The 22982-nt window shown below is 38.6% G+C and overlaps 1 protein-coding gene and 1 pseudogene across 8 annotated transcripts in view; both read right to left on the bottom strand.

Moving 5' to 3' along the window:
• Positions 1 to 22982, bottom strand: part of BABAM2 (BRISC and BRCA1 A complex member 2) — a 577548-nt gene that overhangs the window by 376845 nt on the left and 177721 nt on the right. The gene's annotated exons all lie outside the window — the stretch shown is intronic.
• On the bottom strand, positions 20301 to 21575 carry LOC129468094 (small ubiquitin-related modifier 1-like; annotated as a pseudogene).

Below are 22982 nucleotides of genomic sequence, written 5' to 3' on the forward strand. Positions count from 1 at the left end.
ACAGGCATTGGGTAAAAACATCCAGGTCATGCTGATGCAAGAGGTAGATTCCCATGGTCTTGGACGGCTCCACCCCTGTGGCTTTGCAGGGTACAGCCGTCCTCCCAGCTGCCTTCACGGGCTGGTGTTGAATGTCTGTGGCTTTTCTAGGCACATGGTGCAAGCTGTCAGTGGATCTACCATTCTGGGGTCTGGAGGATGATAGCCCTCTTCTCACAGCTCCACTAGGTGGTGCCCCAATAGGAACTCTGTGTGGGGGCTCCAACCCCACATTTCCCTTCTGCACTGCCCTAGCAGAGGTTCTCCATGAGGGCCCCACTCCTGCAGGAAACTTCTGCCTGGGCATCCAGGCATTTCCATACAACTTCTGAAATCTAGGCAGAGGTTCCCAAACCCCAATTCTTGACTTCTGTGCACTCGCAGGCTCAACACCACATGGAAGCTGCCAAGGCTTGGGGCTTGCACCCTCTGAAGCCATGGCCCAAGCTCTACGTTGTTCCCTTTCAGCCACAGCTGAAGCAGCTGGGGCGCAGGGCACCAAGTCCCTAGGCTGCACACAGCACAGGGACCCTGGGCCCAGCCCATGAGACCACATTTTACCCCTAGGCCTCTGGGCCTGTAATGGGAGGGGCTGCTGTAAAGACCTCTGACCTGCCCTGGAGACATTTTCCCTACTGTCTTGAGGATTAACATTCGGCTCCTCGTTACTTATGTAAATTTCTGCAGCCAGCTTGAATTTTCTCTTCAGAATATGGGACTTTTTTCTATCACATTGTCAGGCTGCAAATTTTCCAAACTTTTATGCTCTGCTTCCCTTATAAAACTGAATGCTTTCAACAGCACCCAAGTCACCTTTTGAATGCTTTGCTGCTTAGAAATTTCTTCTGCTGGAAACCTAAATCATCTCTCTCAAGTTCAAAGTTCCACTAATCTCAAGGGCAGGGGCAAAATGCCGCCAATCTCTTTGCTAAAACATAACAAGAGTCACCTTTGTTCCAGTTCCCAATGAGTTCCTCATCTCCATCTGAAACCACCTCAGCTTGGCTTTTATTGCCCATATCATTATGAGCGTTTTGGTCAAAGCCATTCAACAAGTCTCTAGGAAGTTCCAAAGTGTCTCACATTTTCCTGTCTTCTTCTGAGCACTCCAAACTGTTCCAATCTCTGCCTGTTACCCAGTTCCAAAGTCACTTCCACATTTTCAAGTATCTTTTCAGCAGCACCCCACTCACCTGGTACCAATTTACTGTATTAGTCCATTTTTAGGCTGCTGATAAAGACATACCTGAGATCAGGCAATTTACAAAGGAAAGAGGTTTTAAGGAGAACTCACAGTGACATGTGGCTGGGGAAGCCTCACACAATCATGGCAGAAGGCAAGGGGGAGCAAGTCACATCTTACAATGGATAGCAGCAGGAAAAGAGAGAGCTTGTGCAGGGAAATTCCCCCTTATAGAACCATCAGATCTCATGAGACTTATTCACCATCACGAGAACAGCATGGCAAAGACCTACCCCCATGATTCAATTACCTCCCACAAGTCCTTCCCATAACACGTGGGAATTCAAGATGAGATCTGGGGTGGGGACACAGCCAAACCATATCATCTCCCAGTGAAATATACGTACTCAAATTTTCGTCTCAGGGTCTTCTGTTTCAGGAACCAAACAAAGGCAGGAAGCTTGGCTGTTCAATGAAGAAATATACGTTTCTCCTGGAGAAATGAAATTTTTGATATCTATTCACGACCCTATGTGATTTTATAAAATCATATCTCTGACAGTTCTGCCTGTTAAATGACAACCCCACAAGAAGATAGCACTTAGTCTGGGCCACTAAAGATCAATGCCATAAGACAAGGCTTTGGTATTTCTATTTCTATCCTACAACTAGTAAAGGAAGGCAGCAGGTCTGTGCCCAAAAGGCAAATAAAGGAACAAAACAAACAAACAAAGCTACTTAATATAGAGGAGAATGGTTCAAGCTATTAAAGCTGCTTGATGTACCAAATTAATCAAACAAAAAGCATAGCCTGAGCCCTGGGAGAGTCTGGTTTGGCAACTCACTACGGCCAGCCAGACATTTTCGCAGAGGACAGCAATTTCTTACAAGAGTTATAGCTGATGAGGGGTGAGGGGACAAAGACTGAAAAGGCTGGCCTGAGGCCCAGAGTTTAAAAAGTACAAGATGAGCCTGAAACATCTGGTCATGCCAGAAAGCAAGAAACTATCAAAGGCTTTGGGGGTCATATCAACAAGACTTGAAGAGCCATCATGCAGAGGCTCCTGGTCAAAGACGAATGAATTTAAGCATCAGTAACAATAACTGTAATGAATTAAAACACACCACATTATTTTAAACCCAGGAGTTAATGATATATTAACAAATCAAGTTGTCTTCAGAAGATGTGAAAGATCTACACATTATTTTGAAAACTGGAAAATAAAGAAAAAGAAATAATTTATCCTATCCTTCCTAAAGAAACCTGTACTCAGAATTACCAAATAGTTGATCAGGAAAAACTCTTTACACAAGTATTCCAACATTCCAACTAATAAATGAAGAATAAATGACAGAATATCACCATTTTGCAACACTTAACAAATTAACGGATCTAAGCAAAGACCATTGAAGGTTGCCATATTATATGCCTCTAATGAAAGAGTATGTTACCTGTGAGATAGTCTTGCCAGAAACCAAAATCAAAACAAAACAAAACCTGAACCTGAGTAAGCCTCTACATGAAACTAACACATCAAATGACACCACAGGAATGAAATCATCAAAATCAAACTGTGGAAAACTAGAGAACAAATGGCCCAGCTTCTTTACAAATAAATATAAAACAAAGAAGAAAAAGAAGAGAGAAAAAAGTAATGAAGAGAAGGCAAAGAAATGAGAACCAAGTGAAGAAGAATATGAAGAAAACAAGGAGGAGGAAAAGGAAAAAAGACAAAGAAAAAAAGGAGGAATAAGGGAACAAGATAACTGCAAATAAGAGAGCTAAATGACATATCAACCTATTGCAATGTGCACACAATCAGTATCCACACAACTGTAAAGCACACACACATTTTACATATGTATGTTTGCATATGTATGTACATATGTATACGTGTGTGTATATATATATAGCAACCAAAAAATTGAATAATGACTAGTAATAAAAGATTTAAGAATTAGCATTGATTTTTTTAAAGTGTGTCAATGATATTAAAGTTGTTTACAAAGAGAGTCCATAGCTTATAAAGACACATACTGAGTACTTATGGATGATATGATATGATGCTTGGAATTTGCTTCAAAATTATTTGGGAAAAAGCTGATGGAGGACATATGAAATAGAATTGACTATGAATTGATAGCTGTGAAACTGTGCGATAGGTACGTAAGAGTTCATTATACCATTCTCTTTACATTTCTAAGTGTTTGAAATTTTCCATTTCAAAAATATTTTTAAGTGATTTTCTCCAAGACTCCACCTATTGCCACCAAGATTTGATTTCATATGGTAAACCAATATAATTTACATTGAAATAATTTTCATTCAGCATACTTACAGAGTTGGAAAAAACCTTATAACGAAGGCAGCCAGAAATTTTATCACCAAAAATGGGACACCCAGAGTGGGAAAAAAGGGCATTATTAATAATTAACAGGACAACATAGACAGACATAGAGGCGGATATGGTTAATTGCCCTCCATATGTTATTCAGCTCAGTTTCTGACATAGTTGAACTCACAATTATCCCTTAAAACATACCCCATCTCCAATAAGGCAGTTATACTACATCTATTTCAATTTCTCCTGTAACAAAAACCTCATTATTTCCCAAAGCAGTTCCTTATATTAAAGGACAACACCAATTATTAAAAACTCTCTGTGGAGTCAAAATCTGTTTCCTAATAACTTCTACTTGATAGCATTGGTTTTATTTTCTAGAAGAACAGAATGTGATGAGTAGAAAGAATCCAGAACTGAGAACAGAGAACTGGATCTGCTAAGAACTAATAAAATCATCTTGGACAATTTATAAAACCTAAAACCTATCTAAGCCTCCATTTCCAGCCCTTTCTATCTTTAAAAACCAACACTCTTAGCTTCTTCAAGCAGTGTGTAATGTGTCACGATTTCTGCCGAACACACCCTAATGTTGTTCCTACACTATGCTGCCCAAAAGTCAATACGACACTCATGTATGGTCTACCATATTACAGGCATAGCACAACAACCTCATTCCACACTGTAGACCCAAAGTTTTGTTAATCCAGCACAAGACTGGGTCAGCTTTTGCAGTAATTGCACCACATTATTGGTTCATACTATATATCACAGATAATTTTTTCTTGTAACTGCTTTCCTCTACTTATATGACTAATTTTTGAAACCTAAATAATGGATGTCTTCATCTGTTTTGTGTTACTATCACAGAATACCTGAGACTGGGCAATTTATATAAAGAAAAAGGTTTATTTAGTGCACAGTTCCACAGGCTGTAAAGTTCAAGTTTGAGCGGTCAAGTGTGGTAGCTTCTAGTGAGGGCCTCATGTTGCATCGAAACATGGCAGAGAAATGGAAGGGAAAGCAGGTACATGAGAAGGGAAAAGGGCAACACATGAGAGGTTCATTTTATAACAACCCACTCTCTTGGGAACTAATCCATTCTCATAAGAACTAATCCGGTATCGAGAGACATACACTAATCCATCTATCTTCATGATCTAATCACCTCTTAAAGGTACCACCTCTCAACAGCACTACATTGAAGACAAAGCCTCAATATGGCAAACCATATTCAAACCATAGCAATGGACTTTACTCTTATTAAATCCTGCTGCTTCCAAACCAACATACTAACCTACTGGGATAGAATGAAATTTTGTCATATGTCACAGTAGCTGTCTCTTTAAACTTGAGTCCCCCACAAGTTGAACAAGTATATCACTCAGAAAAATGCTGAATAAAACAGAGTCAAAAATACAACCCTAGAGTATTTCATCTGAGATTTTCCAATGATTGTTCCATTTACTGCAAATCTACTTAACTATTTTTTGGTATAATAACATATGAAACGTCTAGAAAGACATCAGAGGAAAATTGTTAAATTTTCTGCTGAAATGATTTGCTATGTCAGCTGATCTACCATTAAAAAACCGTAAGACTAGTTTGGTATAACTTACTTCTATGTAAACCCATGTTGGCTACTAAAGATATAACAGGTTTTAAATGCTCTCAAACAATTTATTGAATCCTTTAAGAATATATCCTTCCTTCCTTTCTTTTTTTTTTTTTTTTTTTTTTGAGACAGAGTCTTTCTCTGTCACCCAGGCTGGAGTGCAGTGGTGCAATCTCAGCTCACTGCAACCTCCGCCTCCCAGGTTCAAGCAATTCTCCTGCCTCAGCCTCTGGAATAGCTGGGATTACAAGCATGCGCCAACAAGCCCAGGTAATTTTTGTATTTTTAGTAGACATTTAGTTTTGCCATGTTGGCCAGGCTGGTCTTGAACTCCTGACTTCAGGTAATCCGCCCACCTCAGTCTCCCAAAGTGCTGGGATTACAGGCGTGAGCCACCTTGCCTGGCCTCTCCTTCTTTTCTTTAAATATTGGGACGATGATTTCCTTCATCTATAGTCTGCTGCCATTATCCACAATTTCTTCAACCAGATGATTACTGTGGTAATTCTAGTAATTCCACTTGTCAAAAAGATCACCACTATAAAAGGAATTTTGGTACGGTTAATTAGTTCAAATAAGAATTCTGCTGAGAGCTCCTTTCAGTACCATAAAACTGTCACGCAGATAAGAAAATAAAGTTGTTTTGTTCCTAGGACAAAAATATTTTTTGAATGAGCACTGTAATGTTGTCTCGTGGATAATATTCTTTTTAATGATAGTAGCTATATATGCACTTACCAAGAACACTACTAAAGCAATTGCTACAATAGGTAGTAAATTAGATGACATCAAACGGTCTTTAGCTCTAAAAACATATGCAGTTCTTTCAGTTCAGTTAATTATTAAGATGACATAAATTCTGACAAACCCATGTTTCTTAAGAGGTACTATAGCAAAACAGTAGCTTGAAGAGCTAATATTCTATTTTAATTAAATTTGCTTTTGACCATTTCAAATTTCTTTCCGATCCCTTCTGTTTCATAAAATAAAACTGGGTACTTATTTAAATCAAAAGCTAAAGTTAAAATCTTTTGATAGCTTCATTTCTAAATACATTTTAAGTACATTTGAAAATGAAAACCCAATTTTTTCACTCACAAATGCTCAAAGAGTTTAGCTATACATATCTGGTCCACTTTATTATCTTGACCTTTAAGTTTCCTTCCCTCATATTTCTCACATTAAAGAAAAACCACCAGGCACAGTGGCTCACACCTGCAATCCCACCACTTTGGGAGGCCAGGAGGATCCCTTGAAGCTAGGAGTTAGAGACCACCCTAGGCGATAAAGCAATGCCCTGTCTCCATAAAACATTAAAACATTAGCCAGATGCAGTGGCATGCACCAGTAATCCCAGAAACTTAAGAGGCTGAGGCAGGAGGATTGCTTTAGCCCAGGAGTTTGAGGCTGCAGCGAGCTATGATTCAGTACATTCCAGCCTGGGTGACAGAGTGAGATCTTATCTCTTAAAAAAAGAAACAAACAAAAATTTCCAAATGATTTTAGAAAGTAGTTCAAAACTGTTGTTTAACTTATGAATCAAAAAGATATAATTAGGGGGGGGCCAGGCATGGTGGCACATGCCTGTAATCTCACTATTTTTGGAGGCTGAGGCAGGATAATCATTTGAGCCCAGGAGCTTGCAATCAGCCTGGACAACATAGTGAGACCCCATCTCTACAAAAAAAAATTTAAAAATTAGCCAGATGTGGTGGTGCATGCCTGTAGTCCCAGCTACTCAGGAGGCTGAGATGGGACAATCACTTGAGCCTAGGAGGTCAAGGTTACAGTGAGCTATGATTGCACCACTGCACTCCAGCCTGGGTGACAGAGTGAGACCCTCTCTCTCCAAAAAAAAAAAAAAAAGATAATTAAGGGAATTAGAGATGTATTAGGCCAGGTAATAGAAGTGAATCACAAATCTATGTTACTGGGTCAGGGCATAGAAGATACAATCACATGCTAACTACAGATACTCCTCAACTTACAACGGGGTTACCTCCCAGTAAGCCCATCATAAGCTGAAAATATTGTTAAGTAAAAAATGCATTTAATAACCTACTGAACATCATAGCTTAACCTAGCCTACCTTAAATGTGCTCAGAACACTTACATTAGCTTATAGTTAGGCAAAATCATCGAACACAAAGTCTATTTTATAATAAAATGTTGACTATCTCATGTAATTGATTGACTACTATACTGGAAGTGAAAAGCAGAATGGTTGCATGGGTACTCAAAGCATAGTTTCTACTGAATGTGTATCACTTTCGCACAATCGCAAAGGTAAAAAATCCTAAGTTGAACCATTATAAGTTTGGGGATCGGACCGTCTGTTGTCTTAAAAACACATATAGCAAAATAAAGCAGTTAGGACTATTCTCCACATCTCAAAGCTGAAACTGAGCCTTTATCTCACATAAGCCTGATTAACTTCTCACCCTATCTTCACCAATTTCTGCAGGTGATTTCTGTCCTCAGAAACAAAACAAAAACAACCAACCACAAGTTGTTACTCCTAAAGTGTCTAAGAGATGCCCACACAATAATGGAAGTTTTTCAGTTAACTCCCCAATACCAACTGACCACCACCTTCCCCAGCTGATATATGGCAGAAGACATTAGCATCTGATAGTGTGTTTACTTCCTATTCAGCAAAGCCATTGCTTATCCTTATTTCTCATCATAAGCAGGTGATTTGCTCTTATCTACTAATACTGAGAAGCAGGTTATTATTGTATGATAATAAAGATAATATTTATTTCCTAACATGTTAAGTGGAAAAAGCATTGGGCTTGGGACTCAGAAGTCCCGGACTTGAGTTCCAGGTCCCTGATCTCCCAGTTATCTGACCTCAGGCTAGTCACTTAGGCTCCATGGTCCTGTCTTATATGTAAAGCAAGACAGCCAGCCCTCAAAAAGTTGTTGGAAGATTAAAATGAGATCATTTTAAGTAAAACTACTTTGGAAAATACGAAATGTTATATGACTGTAAATATTTCTTTCTAATTCCTAGCTGAGCTATGCAAAGCAGAAACTTAAGGCTGACGTGGCACAGCTCAACAAAGACAAGCAACACTTGCCAAAAAATCAGTAGAAATAACCACAGAATGCTAGCTGGGGAGAAAAAAAACCACACCAATCTTTCTGTGAATTCTGAGTTCATTGTTTAACAATGAGTCTTTTGCTGACTGCACACACACGCACAAACCAGAGCACTAGCAGCAGAATCAAACTTGCACACAAAGGGCAATCTTGGACTATGCCTTATACTTTAGCTCCCACAAAATAGTGCTTGGAAGTCTGTGCAAAACTCCACCCGCTTTCACAAACTTTGTGAAAATCAAGCATTAGCCTGTGGAATTCATGAAAAAAACTGAATACTTTCTACTATCAAATAACTCTAAAATGCCCAGTAACTGGATAAGAAAGATGTAAAAAAAAAAATGGTATGAAGGATCCTTTGAGTTCACACGACAGATCTAAACAATGAGTCTAACAATGAACAAAAGCAAGTCCAGTAATCCACAGAAGATGAAGTGGGGAAAAAAATCTATCGAAATGAATGAAAAATCAAGATGCTGAAAAATTAGGATGAAGCAATCAGAATTCTTCAAAAGTAGATATAAAAAATGCTTTTTAGAAGAAATGAATGAAAAGACTAAAAAATAAAAATAAAACTATGACCAGAGTAAAAACAGTTAAAGACACACAAGCTCTAGCCAACATTCACTGAAAGTACGAAAAAAAAAATCAAGCAAAAGAAAACGAGCAGTTTTTCAAAAGCAATAGCATCACGATGGCAATTTTTTCTGATAGTTTAAATGTAAGTTGATGATAACAAAGGACAAAGACAGTTGTGCCTCTGCCAGGAAAATTACGCAAGTCAGACAGAAGGAAATCAAGCAGTGTCTGTGACAGCGAGTTATCTACATGTATTGCAGTTTTCAGGGAAGGAGTAGAGAAAGAAGCAAACACAAGTCACAACATCTCAGAAGTGCCAAGGTCACTCCAACACAGCAGAAAAAAAAAATAGAACATTAAGAAATATTGAAATAGAAGCATGTGACAGAGATTAAAAGTGAAATATATTAGACTCCTGATAACCTAGGAGCAAATTCTATCTTCTGACTAGACTACATAAAGATTGGATATATCACAGTTATCCTGTCATGAAAGTACTGTTCTTTTATCCAGTAATAGTATTTTAATGAGGCTCTCCAGCATCTCTCTTCATAAAACATTAATTAAAAGATTCCAACAATTAATTAGGTATCTTATTTCACTAAATGGAAAACTGTCTGTCTAAAACTTGCAGGATTCCTAGGCTCTTAGGACCATATTTAAACAAGGAGCATGTAATCCTTCACAGAAACAATACATTGACTCGCATGTGGCTGGTGACCAGATTGCTGGATGCTACAGAAAACAATTGTTACTTTTACAGAAGCAACTCTGCCACTCAATTAGCAACTCTTGCTGGGTCCTCAATTTGGACAAAAGCTCTCTAAAGCTTCATAGTTAGAACTGGAGATTTGTTGCCTTCTTCTCTCAAGAAAGCTGCTACTTAAAATCTAAGTACCCACTCTAAAGGTGGTGTCCTTCCATTTCACAAAACTACAAGTGGCTTTGGGTTATTCAAATTCCTCAAGTCATCTTGAGATTCAGAACTTGCGAACACACAGCCACAATGAGCCCAAGGCACTCCTCTGGAAAAAAACATCTCTCCTTCTTCTGCAGGGCTCAAAGGACTTCACACTGATGGTGTATACTGTGTGCGAATTCTCCCAAGGAAGGCAGACCATTCACACTTAATGACAAAATGCCAAGCCTCTGTCTGTCTTTCCTCACAAGAGTATTTGTTAGGCAAGGAGCTAAAGTCATCTGTACTGTTTTCAATACTCTCCACCAAGCAGCCAGGCCTTTGTAGACCTTCTACCTCTTGGCAGGTGAGCTCTACTTCAACTTCATAAAAAATAAAAATTTAAAAAAACTAAATATACATATATACATATATATGTGTGTATATATATACACATATATATGTGTGTATATATACATATATATGTGTGTGTATATATATATACACATATATGTGTGTGTATATATATATATACACACATATGTTTATACACACATATACATATATGTGTGTGTATATATACACACATATCTATGTTTATACACACAAATATACGTGTGTGTGTATATATACACACATATACGTGTGTGTGTATATATACACACATATACGTGTGTGTGTATATATACACACATATACGTGTATGTATATATACACACATATACGTGTGTGTATATATACACACATATACGTGTGTGTGTATATATACACACATATACGTGTGTGTGTATATATACACACATATACGTGTGTGTGTATATATACACACATATACGTGTGTGTGTATATATACACACATATACGTGTGTGTGTATATATACACACATATACATGTTTATACATATATGTATATTTATATATGTTATATATATACATTTATATATGTTATATATATACATTTATATAAATATATATATACACACACAAAGCAGCCAGTGGAATTCTTGAAAAACCTAATGCTGTTTACTGTCATCAGATGTGAATTCCTCACCCTTTCTCCTCAATATTCACCCATTTCTTTCCTAATCCTTTTGTCTTTTCCTTCTCCCTCTGGAGACTTAACCTCTATATCTCTGCTCTTCTCCCCATCTCTTCCACCCTCCTACAGGCTCTTGTCCACTCCTATTCTTCAGGGTCTACATTCCAATTACTACTGCCACCTACAAAACTACCCCAAACTCAGTGTTTAAAACAACCATTTTCTTATGCTCATAGATTCTGTGGGTTAGAAATATAGGCAGAATGTAGTCAGGTGATTCTTCTGCTCCTCACAGCATTGACTGAGATCACTCAATGGTTGTTCAGCTGGTAGTGCTCAGTTTGAAAGGCCCAACACAATTTCACTGAGACTTCTGATGCCTGGGCTGGGAAAACTCCAAGATAAAAACTGACAGCTGCAGCACCTACATGTGGCCTCTTCATGTAGTTTGGCTACCTGACAGCATGGCAACCCCAATATAGACAGACTTCTCATGCAGTGGTGCAGGGCTCCAAGCAAAAGCATTCCTGCTAGAGTAAGATGAAAGCCTCATTGCCTTTTATAACCCAGCCTTGAAAGTCATACGGCATAATAAGCATCATACTCTATTGGCCAAAATAATCACAAGCCCACCCAGATTCAAGGGGAGGAAAATTATACTTGGAGGAGTGGTAAGGTCATGGTATAGAAGAGCATGTGGAATAGGAAATGCTGTTGTGGCCATCTTTGGAAAACACAGTCTGCTACAGTCTCTTACTTCACTTACTACTTCCTTTTCATCTAAAATCATGCTCTACTGAATTCTTTTTTAAAATGTCTACTCTTAGTGCTGTCTAGAGTAGGCTTAGATAAAGAAATAATGAGATGGTAATTCTAGGCAGAGATAAAACAAGCAAAACTTAGAGGGTAGAAAGCAAATTATGTGCTCAAGGAATAACGAAGAATAGCAGATAGTGTTGAAAAGTGAGATTAAGGACAAGGTATCAAGGCAATCTGGTTTAGTAGAAAATGGGGTAAAGAGAACGCTGGAAAGATTATGATGGTGCTAAAAAAAATGGAGGCCATCAAATACTGTACTTCAAAATTTGGACTGAGTAGGTCCTCAATAGTAACTGGTGCATAGACGAATGAATTAAAGTACTTTGAAAATTGTGGATTCTTTTCTTTCTGCAGGAGACTGTCATCCCTGCAATTGCCTGGCACTTGTTTTACCCAAGTGTAGTGAGATAATGTTGCAGAAAACAGAAAAAGGAGAAACAGGAAGACAATAACCAAAATTTTTTTAGCCAGAGAAGAAACAGTTTTGCAATTTGCTCTACACTGGGATGACCAAATTGTCTGATTTCAACACCAAGTAGCATTCATTCCTTAGTCATGACATACTTTAGGCATACTGTCAAGCAACACATCTTGTGTCTAAATAATCATTTCATGATTTGCTTATCAGATTCATCCCAAGGACAGAATCAAAAGCTCTGCTAAAATTGGGATAAATTAAATTTATCTTTTGCTTCCAATGTACTATACTCATCATTCTGTAATAAGAATTGATCTATTAAGAATTGTTTTTTACAAAGCAAAATTGGTGAGTCCTATACTAGCCCAAATGTTGGCAAACTACTTTTGTGATTCTTTTTCTGAGTTCTTTCTAAATATGCATGTCAACCTGCCAGATCTATATAACCTTCATAATTATCTTTTACTTTCTTTAATGCAGAAACTATGCTGCTGCTTTTCACATCTTTAGATACTTCCTTATCCCACTGGAAGATTCCCAAAATTACTTAGTGTCCTTCCAATTAAGAATTTCCACATAAGACATCATCTTTTAGCGCCTTTGTATCACTCATTTAATAAACATTTCGTGATTGTCTACTGTGTGGGTCATCTGCAACAGACCTTAGAAATCACAGAGGATTCTTGCTCCTAGAATTTAACAATATATTATTTTAGAGACTAAAGATTTGGTGTGATAGAAATAATCTGGACATCAAATTCTTTCATATCTCAAATCCAAAAATTTATTCCTTCGTGCCATCCTTAGTGCACTATCAGGATTTGGGGTGTTTCTATGACGCTATTGCTTGATACCCACAAATCTGACATAAATTTGGCCTTCAAAAAGTTTACTATTTTTCTATAAAGCAGCACAACTTATCTTTCCTTTCCCTTCATTTATGTTAGGAACCAGAACATAAAAGAAACCAAGAGCTACATTAATGATCTTGTTTAACTCTACAGAAGATATGGTTTTTGTAAAGATGAAAAGACAACTCAGAAGTATAAAAGATCTGTGTCATCATAGATTATTAAGAATACCATTTAAAATAATTCATGCATGAGGTTGTATCCTCTTTATAAACAGGTTCCTCTCTTAGGTGAACTGGGGTAAAGGTAATCACCATTCTACGGGAAAAAAAAATCAGGTTGCCAAAATGTGACCTGTGAGTCATAAGAAGGGAGGAAAATTGCTCATTTTTCTAAATCTCACAACATAGGTCACCCATTATGGAATGAAAAATCAGAAAAACTAAAACGATACTTTTATTTTAGCATTAAAAAGTCCAAAAAAAAGTGCTTTAACTATCTCTGTTCATATAGTTTGAAAATCCAATGCAAATACTCAAATCATATCCAAGGTAAATAGTCTTAGCCGATGCTGATATTAGGAACAGAAAAATCTCAATGTTAAGGGAATAAAACACAGAGAAGAAATTAGGCCATGTTACTGTCCTTGACAATCAAAGCCTAAAACAAAATAAAACTAAAACTTCCCGTGTGATTCTGAAGACAAGCATAACTTCATTTGCAATGGGGAGGAAACTTCCACTAATGCACATATCCGTGTTATGGAAAAACCAGACAAGATTTACAAATTATATAAAAGATCACTCAAGTTTTTGCCCTAGACCAACAAAACGATTAGAGTAATTTCAAATTGCTACCTAGTAACTTTAGAATTTGCCAAAGTTTGAAGTTTTTTGTTCTTTAAAGGAAGAAAGCAGCAATGAGTAACAATAGTGTGCTTCCTGGCCTTAGGAAGAGTGAGACAGCAGCTCTCCAGCTGCACTTCCTAGCAAAGTATGCCAGCTGCCTTCTGCAAACTGAGATCAAATTGCCAAGAACTTACAGGAGAGCAGTCATGATGGATGACCTAAAATACTGATCTGTTGCAAAGAGGATGTAGTGCAAACCACACAGGAACTGACAGGAAATCAGCCCTTGGGCTGGCAACTACAGATTCAAGAAGGCTAGGAATGCTGGACCTTTGACAGCCAAATTTCATCATCTTCCTTTGTAGGAAGAGTTACATGTCTGAGAGAGCAGTCTGAAAAATCTTGTACAAAGCTTTTTGGTGTCTATTACTATTTAATAATACTGCCCCCTGCCTGAACCAGTGGTTTCCTCACATGTGTTAAAAGCCCATCGAAGGTCCCAGAGCACTACTTGACCAAAAATCACATGTTTGCTGGCACACACCTTCATTCTCTCAGCCACGAGCCCACTGAATGCCATAAATGATTCACAGGCTGTCATGGTGGTAAAAAGAAAAACTAATATTTGGAGCTCACCAAATAGTGAGTCATACTTCTGGAAGAAAAGAAAGCCTTACAATTGGCAGCCCTTTGGCATGAAATTTTAAAAATTGTTTTTAACATTAATATTAATTCGACGAAAATTGGCAAAAAGAAATTGATTGAGAAACGTGATATTTGGTTGGCTTATGCCACACAAAAGTCCAGTTCATGCTCCAAGAAAAAGGATGAGTAGGATATCTATTACCTATTTCTAGACTTGCCTTCTGTACTCACTGCTGCCAAGTTACTCATTCTCCCACACAACACTTTCCATACTAATTTTGACCCTTAAGAATCAAAAAGAAGTCTTGCCTTCTTTGCTCCCAAATGCCAAAATGGAATCTTTTAGTATTTCACCTTTATAAAGGGAATGTTTGAAAACAGCCCTCTTTGGCTGTGACATCAGTGAGTTGCTGAGGCCTCCAAGGGCCGGAGGAAGCATTCCCAGTCCCTCACAGTGCTGCTGCACTCCTACGGTGCAATCTGGCAATGGCCAGCGACCAAATCTTTAAAGCTGTTTTATGGTATTTAACATATGGTCATAAATTGCTCAGTGCTCTAAAGAGGGGCTAAATTTGCCGCCCCTATTGATGAGACATGTTCTTATTTATTTAAATTTAGTGGCAAGCTGGCATTTCTCCAGATGGAGAGGTTTAGGCATTAAGTACAAAGGAAGAACTAACTAGAAATGAGTGTAACTTTTCTATATACTGAGTGCAACCCCACAAACTCACGCTTCTGTGCCCAAGTTTGTGCACCGCTATCAAACACAGCTTACCAAATAGAAAGTCAAGAATATGAAAAGACTCTAATTTCTAAGGGTCAAGAAGGGACGAAACATAAATTTTATTCAGACTGGATACGAATTTTTTTTTTAATCTCCTTCTCTTTCTCCTCAGGCTAGCTCTATTCCTACCCATCTCTCTTACCTGTCTCTTTATTTCCCTCACAAATTAGATGTATCTGGTCTTCATCTGAAATCCCACAACTGCAAAACTCTCTGGAACTTCCTTAATCTTCTGGCATTCACCTTCTTATTTTGCCATGTTTTTCATTGTTTATTTTTTAATAGTTTTAATTTTCCATCACTAAAAACATGATCATACTGAAACATTTTGTTCCCCTCCTTTTACGAGCTAGGCCTGTAGCCAAAGGAAGAAAAAAAAAGATTTTTTTTTTTTTTTTGGTGAGATGGTTGGTAATGATATTAAGGTAGATGGTATTGAGAGGTGACAGGCGCCTCCTCTGCCTGGGTCCCCACTTTGGCGGCACTTGAGGAGCCCTTCAGCCCACCGCTTCACTGTGGGAGCCCCTTTCTGAGCTGGCCAAGGCGGGAGCCGGCTCCCTCAGCTTGCAGGGAGGTGTGGAGAGAGAGGCGCGAGTGGGAACCGGGGCTGCGCGCAGCGCTTGCGGACCGGCTGGAATTCCGGGTGGGCGTGGGCTTGGCGGGCCCCCCTACTCGGAGCAGCCGGCAGGCCCTGCCGGCTCAGGACCTGCAGCCCGCCATGCCTGAGCCTCCCACGCCCTCCATGGGCTCCTGTGCGGCCCGAGCCTCCCACGCCCTCCATGGGCTCCTGTGCAGCCCGAGCCTCCCCAACGAGCGCCACCCCCTGCTCCACAGCGCCCAGTCCCATCAACCACCCAAGGGCTAAGGAGTACGAGCGCGCGGCGCGGGACTGGCGGGCAGCTCCACCTGCAGCCCCGGTGCGGCAGGATCCACTGGGTGAAGCCAGCTGGGCTCCTGAGTCTGGTGGAGATGTGGAGAACCTTTATGTCTAGCTCAGGGATTGTAAACACACCAATCAGCACCCTGTGTCTAGCTCGAGGTTTGTGGATGCACCAATCGACACTCTGTGTCTGGCTGCTCTGGTGGGGCCTTGGAGAACCTTTGTGTCCATACTCTGTATCTAACTGATCTGATGGGGACCTGGAGGACTTTTATGTCTAGCTCATGGATTGTAAACGCACCAATCAGCACCTTGTCAAAACAGACCACTCGGCTCTACCAATCAGCAGGACGTGGGTGGGGCCAGATAAGAATAAAAGCAGGCTGCCAGAGCCAGCAGTGGCAACCCGCTGGGGTCCCCTTCCACACTGTGGAAGCTTTGTTCTTTCGCTCTTTGCAATAAATCTTGCTACTGCTCACTCTTTGGGTCCACACTGTTTTTATGAGCTGTAACACTCACCGGGAAGGTCTGCAGCCTCACTTCTGAAGCCAGTGAGACCACGAGCCCACCGGGAGGAACGAACAACTCCAGACGTGCCGCCTTAAGAGCTGCAACACTCACTGCGAAGGTCTGCAGCTTCACTCCTGAGCCAGCGAGACCACGAACCCACCAGAAGGAAAAAACTCCGAACACATCCGAACATCAGAAGGAACAAACTCTGGACACGCCGCCTTTAGAACTGTAACACTCACTGCGAGGGTCTGCGGCTTCATTCTTGAAGTCAGTGAGACCAAGAACCCACCAATTCCGGACACAGTATCAAAAGAGAAGTGTGGGCCCAGGGTGGTGGTTCATGCTTGTAATCCCAGCACTTTGGGAAGCCGAGCAGGGAGGATCACTTGAGCCCAGGAATTCAAGACCAGCCTGGGCAACATGTAGAGACTCTGTCACTACAGTGGTTCATGCCTGTAATCCCAGCACTTTGGGAGGCCAAGGCAGGAGGATCACTTGAGCCCAAGAATTCAAGACCACCCTGGGCAACACAGGTAGACCCTGTCTCTACGAAAAGTAAAAAAATTAGCCAGGCAAGGAGCTCAGGCTCCTCCCACCCCAGCTACTTGGGAAGCTGGGGTAGGAGGATCTGCTTGAGCCCAGGAGTTCAAGGCTGCAGTGAGCCACGAGTGCACCACTGCACTCCAGCCTGGGCAACAGAGCAACACTGTCTCAAAAAAAATTAAAAAATAAAAAATTAGCCAGGCATAGTGGCACACACCTGTAGTCCCAGCTACTCAGGAGGATCACCTGAACTCAGGAGTTCGCGTCTGCAGTGAGCCAAGATTATACCACTGCACTCCAGCCTGAGCGACACAGCAGGACCTTGTTTCAAAAAAAGAGAGACAGAGAAGTGTGAAGGGTAGAGCCACTACTGGTTTTCTTTTTCATGTGCCAATATAGAACTGGCTAAAGAATCAAAAGTTAATTATCTTGCCTAACTCTGGAATGTGAAGAAATACTTCAATAAATTGGAGGTTTGACAGCAGCCTGGGAACAGTATTAAAAGAATTATTCTATGAAGAATTAGGCTGTTTATATCAGACAGAAGTCTTGTTTTTTAATTTCAATACACAATTGTTTCCCCTGAAGCAGACCTAGTGAAAATCAACAGAGATCGGTGGTCGGATAATGCTACATAAAGCCTGCCATGCATCCCAAACTGGTCTGGAGTGCCTGTAACATTTGGAGCGCCCATAACATGTCCCAAAAGGTCTTATGCCAACTTCTGTCTCAAATATCCCAGAGATGAGAACAGTTCAATGCCCTTAAGAGCCAGAATAATAAAAAGAATAGTTCAAAACAAACATAAGTACATTCGTGCCCTCTGGATACTTCCATTAAGCACCTAGTTTCCTAAACACCCTTCATTATGAGGCCAGACCAGAATTTTTAAATCTCTGCTTTACCAACTCTGAAAAAGTATGTGTCCTGTCTTTTCTGATATTAAGACAGCATTACCAGTGCCATAAACTTGCAAAAAGGGAATCACTCTGAAATACAAAGATAACTAATAGAAATGTAAGCATTTCTTGACACTAACTATGTAGCCTCATCAATCCAGCACACAATAATCCCATTAAATGTAAATGGTCTAAACATCCCAATTAACAGGTAAAGACTGTCAGATTTAAAAGTAAAATCCAATTATATGCTACTCAAAAGAAATCTAAATATAAAGACTCAAATAGGTTAAAAATAAAACAATGGAAAAGATGTACCACGTAAAATTAATTTCAAAGCAAACAACATTTCCAAGGACAAAGAGTGTCAATTCAAGAGGACATAATATTCTTAAATGTTTACAAATTTAATAACAGAGCTTCAAAATAAATGAAGCAAAAAATGACAGAACAGCAAGAACAAGTAGACAAATCCACAATTATAGTCTGTGATTTCCATATCCTTCTTCCAATAATTGATAGAAGAATGATGCAGAAGCTCAATAAAGATATGGTACACATTTAAACATAAACCCATAATTATAGTCAGAGATTTCAGTATCTCTCTTTAAAAAACTAAAATAGGGCAAGGGATAAAAGACTACAAACAGGGTGCAGTGTATACTGTTCCGGTGATGGGTGCACCAAAATCTCACGAATCACCACTAAAGAACTTACTCATGTAAACAAACACCACCTGTTCCCCAATAACCTATGGAAAAATAAAAAAATTTAAAAAATTAAAAACTAAAATAACAAAAAGAAAATTAGTAACAATATATCACATTTGAACAGCTCTATTAACCAACTTGACCTAATTGCTATTATAGAACACTCCACCAAAGAAAAATAGAACACATTCTTTTCAGTGTACATTGAACTACTGTACTAAAATAATCTATATCCTGGGCCATAAAACAAATCTCAATACATTTAAAAGGATGTAAGTCATACAAAGTATGTTCTCTGACCACAATAAACTTAAATTCAAATTCAATAAAAGATCCAGAAAATTTTGTAAACCAAATAACATATTTCTAAATAACTCATAGGTCAAAAAAAATCTAAGGGAAATTCAGAACATGTGATGAGTGAAAATAAAAACATAACACAGCAAAATTTGTAGGATACATCTAAAACACTACTTAGCTGGAAATTTATAGCATTAAACACCAATATTAGGAAAAAAGAAAGATCTCAAATCAGTGACCATGTTAATAAACTAGGAAAAGAAGAGCAAGTGAAAGTAAAAGAAGAAAGAAATATTTAAAATCTGAATGGAAATCAATAAAATAGAAAACAGAAATACAACAGAGAAGATGGATGAAACCAAAAGCTGGTTCTTTCACAACATGAGTAAATGTTTACCACTTTTTTCTTTACCACTAGCCAGACTGGCAAAGAAAACAGTTGCAGGGGGGGAAAGGAATGGCCAAGATCAGGAAACACAGAGGTGACATCACTACAAATTTTACACATTTTTTTAAAATAATAAAAAAAATTTAAGAAAAACTTTATGCCAATCAATTCAGCAACTTAGATGAAATGGACAAATTCCTTTAGACACAAATCAGCAACACTGATTCAAGATGAAGTAGATAATCTGAATAGATCTAAATCTATTAAGCAAATTTAATTTGTACTTTAAAACCTTCGCACAAAGAAAACTCCAGGCCCAGATGGTTTCACTGGCAAATTCTACCAAACATTTAAGGAAGAAATAATATGAATTCTTCAAAAACCTTTGAAAAAAATGAAGAAAAGGGTTCACTTAGCAACTCATTCTATTCTGAAGCCAGCTTTACTATGAGGAAAAAAAATAGTGAAAAGCATTCAAATGAAACTACAAACCAATATCATTCATGAATATAAATGAAAAACTCTAAAAAAAACTTTAGCAAATTAAATCCAACAATATAAAGAAAGGACATACATCAAAACAATCAGTTTATCCCAGGAATGCAAGGTAGACTGAATATTCAAAACTCAATGAATGAAAACCACCATATTAATAACACTAAAAGAGAAAAACCACATGATCATCTCAATAGATGAAGATAAGTATCTGCCAAAATCTAACATCCATTGTTGATTTTTTTCTGTTGTAGTCATTTCTACATTAATAACTTTATTAACTACTAATGAAAATTAGAACTTTTATGAGTTCTTCTGACAAGATATTTTAAAATCTTAAAATGCCTTTACTTCACTGAAGCCATCTTTAGAGTTAGTTATTGCTTTCATGTTACCTGTCATCTTGACTTCAACCTGATATTTTTTGTTCCCAACCCTCAAATTTTAAAAGTAGCTTCAAGTTAAGGAAAGCTCATTTTTCCACAGTTGATTTCTCTGAAAAACATCCATCTCCTGCTGGAAGTCTAGGAGTGAATCTAGAACTTCAGGGCCAACTGGAAATTCATTACCAACACTTGCATTGGTTAATCTATTTATCTCCACAAGCCAGAAAATGTACAGTCCTGAAAAAGGTGGACTCTTTGTGCACACATACAATTTTTAAAAAGGAGAGGGCAACAGGAAGGGGACTGAGGCTTGATCACCAAAAAACAGCACAATGAAAACAAACAATACGGAATAATGAGGACTAGAATTCAAATTACCAGATGTTTTAAAGAGATGGGTGCCAGTTTTCAATTCCCTTTTCAACACCACACTACAAAAGAACTATTTTTAAAAATAAAAAAGGGTTGAGAGAAAAGAATTAAAATAATGTCTAAACAGTTGAATGACCTTCTGTTTGTTCCTGATAAACTTAAATCACATCTTCTTCTTCCATCCCCAGTTCTTTTACAGTATGATTATCAGCAATTATCTGACCTTCAAAGAGAAACCTCAGTGAATTCATTGGATGCCCTGTCTTCGACAATATGATTCTTTTTTTTTTTTTTTTTTTTGAGATGGAATCTCACTCTGTCACCCAGGTTGGAGCACAGTGGTGCGATCTCGGCTCACTGCAATCTCTGCCTCCCGGGTTCAAGCGATTCTTCTGCCTCAGCCTCCCAAGCACCTGGGATCACAGGCACCTATCACCACACCCGGCTAATTTTTTGTATTTTTAGTAGAGACAGGGTTTCACCATGTTGGCCAGCCTGGTCTCAAACTCCTGACCTCAGGTGATCCGCCTGTCTCGGCCTCCCAAAGTGCTGGGATTACAGGCGTTAGCCACCGCACCCGGCGAACAATATGATTCTTTGAGTCTCTTAAGATGTGCTGTCATTTTCACTGAAGTAAATCTCACTGCTATCCTGTCCAGTGACTTTGAGTTCAATGTACTCATCTTCCTTCTTATCCCCCAAGTCCTAAGTTGAAGGTTCTGGCTGCTGGTCAGACATGGTGACAGTGGCTTCCCCCAAGAGTCTTCACACAGCAGCAGGCTGGGGTAGGCAGACCTTAGCTCCTGGTTTTACAAATCTGTCTCCCTTCCCCACAGGACAACACTGTGGCTGACCATTCTTGATTTTAAAAAACTAAACAAAACAATAAAATTCCCAACTAACTAGGTATAAAAGGGGACTTCACCAGTCTGATAAAGGGCATCTCTGAAAAATACATAGCCAACATAATATTAATACTTAATGGTGAAAGAATTATTTTCCCCTAAAATCTGAAACAAGGAAAGAATATCTAATTTTAAAACTTTTTTTTTGAGGTGGAGTCTCGCTCTGTCATCCAGGCTGGAGTGCAGTGGCGCGATTTCAGCTCACTGCAACCTCCACCTCCTGGGCTCAAGCCATTCTCCTGCCTCAGCCTCCCAAGTAGCTGGGATTACAGGCATGCACCATCATGCCTGGGTGATTGTTGTATTTTTAGTAGAGACAGGGTTTTGCCATGTTGGCCAGGCTGATCTCTAACTCCTGACCTCAGGTGATCCACCCACCTCGGCCTCCCAAAGTACTGTGATTACAGGCGTGAGCCATCATACCCAGCCTTAACACTTTTCTACCAACAAAATATTGGAGATTCTAGTCAGTGCACTGAGGCCGGAAAGAAAGAAAAGGCATTCAGATTAGACAGAAAGGACTAAAACTGTCATTCACAGATGGCATAATATTCTATGTAGGAAATCTTATGGAGTCTACAGACAAACTTCTGTAACTCATACCTGAGTTTACCAAGGATCTAACATCAATAGACAAAAAAAAAAAAATCAACTGTATCTCTACATACCAGCAATAAACAATCAGAAATTGAGAATTTAAAAAATACAATTTACAACAGCATCAAAATATATTAAATACTTAATAAACAAAAAAGTGCAAAACCTGTACATGGAATAACATAGAAAACTAAAAAATTGACAAGACGATTCCAAATTTTATAGAGAAATGAAAAAAAATCTAACATTTCCAAACCATTCTGGAAAAAAAAGGAATAAAAATTGGAGGATATATACCACCTGATTTCCAAACTTACTATCAAACTACAGCAATCAAAACTGTGGTTTCAATATAAAGTTAGATATATAGACCTACAGGACAGACTAGAAAGTTCAGAAAAATGCTCACACATATGTGGGCAATTAATTTTTGACAAAAGTGCAAGGGCAATTTAAAAGAGAAAGAGCATTCTTTTCATCAAATGATACTAGAATATGTGGATGTCCATACTTTTTAAAAACCTGTATCATATACAAAAATAAACTCAAAATGGATCACAAACCTGAACATAAAACCTAAAGCTATAAAACATTTAAAAGAAAACATAGTACAAAAATCTTTGTGGCATGGAATTAGGCAGTTTCGTTAAGACAATAAAAAGACAAGCCACAGTCGGGGAGAAAATATTTGCAAATCATACATCTGATAAAAAACTTGTAACCTAAATATATGAAGAATTCTCAAAACTCAATGATAAGAAAATAATCCATTTTTTAAAAAGGCAAAAGCTTTGAACATTTTACTAAAGATAATTTATCACATATAAAG

This window comes from Symphalangus syndactylus, chromosome 18 (genome assembly GCF_028878055.3).
Source record: "Symphalangus syndactylus isolate Jambi chromosome 18, NHGRI_mSymSyn1-v2.1_pri, whole genome shotgun sequence".
Classification (NCBI taxonomy): Eukaryota; Metazoa; Chordata; class Mammalia; order Primates; family Hylobatidae; genus Symphalangus; species Symphalangus syndactylus.